The following is a 1,891-nucleotide window of genomic DNA, read 5'->3' on the forward strand; positions in this document are numbered from 1 at the left end:
AATGAATGAATGAATAAAAGACAGTAAGGGAAAAATGAAGTCTAAAAGTAATACACAAACATGCAAATGATAAGATCCTCTCCACCTTCTAGAACTTCAAGCAGCTATAGCTTTCTAGCAGCCAGGCCAAGAAAAGTCAGTTGCAAATCCACAGTGTTCATATGATAAAAGCTAAAAGCAGGTGCTCAAGTGAAAAACATCATTTCCTAAATCTGCAAATGGGAGAAATTTCTCCCATTTAGGAAAACAGTGTGGGGGCAGTGAGGGTGTCAAATGTCAACAGCCTTGGAGCCAGCAGCTGCAGCAGAGGCAAGAAGTAGCATCGCTGGCACAAATATCAACAATTTGACACCAGGTATTGGCAGCCTGGGAACAGAGATGAGTGAGAAACAGCAGCCAGCAGTTGTGTGGCCTTCAGTTGGCCTCTAAAGAGAGAAGAGCAAGAACAGAAACTTCAAGGCAGCCAAGAGAACAAATTCACACAACACTTGTGAGATCCACACAGAGATTCCAAGAACTCTCTATGAGGAAATGGAGGAGTTCCTGTAATAGGTGTGGGAAGAGAGAGAAATATTGCAGCTATTATTGGGACCTCAGACCACACTCGTTTTTCTTTTCATTATTTGTTTTTGTCAAATTAATACATATATCTCTTTAAAAAAATTAAATAGAACTGTTAGCTTACAGTAGAATGTAGCATAATTCTGCCCCTTTGATTCTCATTCTCAAATTTCCACTCCTCTTAAGCAACTTGTTTAAGCTCTTTTGGTTGTTTCTTTTGGCTTTATCTCTATGTATATGAATTGTGTGCTTACATTGCCATTTTTTGATTTTTTATTTTAGCTATTACCTATTTACTTGCTACTCAGGTAAATGAAGAGTTAGCTCTTTTAAATCATCTCCCTGAAATAGTCATTCACATATACTTTCTCATTCCCATTTCCCCAAATTAGTTACGTTGGCATCTAAATAAATATTTATGATTAATTGCTATTATTCACAGCTGCAATAGTGTGTACTATAATGTTTCTTTAACTTTGTTTTTTCAGAATTAATAATTGCCTTGGTTTTTTGTCACTTGCTTGCTTAATTTTTCATGTTAAAATCACTAATTCAACTCCAAACTATCCAATAGAACTAAATTTATTTCCGAATACATTCAAATACATTAGCTATTCTATAAGTTTAGTTTTTTCCCTGGAAATATCTCCTGGAGCCCTCTGTCTTCATTCTCTTGTCTGTACTGGGAACTTACTAGGCTTGCTGCCCAGCTGTCATCCTGAAATGTCTCGTCACTAAAATCCTAGGAATTCTTTTCCTCTCCTTTATGTGTTGTATCTTCTGTTTCTTGGATCTAGTGTCTTTGTCTTTCTTGGCTTCTTCCTCTTTCACATCATGTGGTGTTCCTGAATAAAAATGTCATTATTTTACCCTCTTACCTGAATGATAATTTGCCTACATATAAAATTTTAGATTGGAAATTATTCTCCCTCGGAATTTTAAGGCATTGCTCTATTTTTTCCCCAGACTACTCCAGTGTTCTTTTGTTTTGATTTTTTTTTTTCTGAGTCCTGAATTGCTTCTCCTTCCTTTGAATTCTTGTTATGGCTTGTTTATTTGTTTATGCATTTAGTGTTGGTTACCTTTGTTTCTCTTGTTTAAGTCTTTTTCAAATATCTAGTAATCTTTTTATTGCCTATTCATATTTTAAAATAAGGCACTAAATCACTGATTGGAAGATTTGAATATGTGTGCTGGATTTTCATGAGTTGAATTCACTGTGGAATGACTGAGCACACACATGCAAATTTCCTTTAGGGATGTTGCTTTCTCCAGAGAAGAAAGTCTGAAACTTTCGATTGGTGAGTGCATGGGAATAGGACTATCAGCA

Source organism: Pteropus vampyrus, unplaced genomic scaffold (genome assembly GCF_000151845.1).
Source record: "Pteropus vampyrus isolate Shadow unplaced genomic scaffold, Pvam_2.0 Scaffold28, whole genome shotgun sequence".
Classification (NCBI taxonomy): Eukaryota; Metazoa; Chordata; class Mammalia; order Chiroptera; family Pteropodidae; genus Pteropus; species Pteropus vampyrus.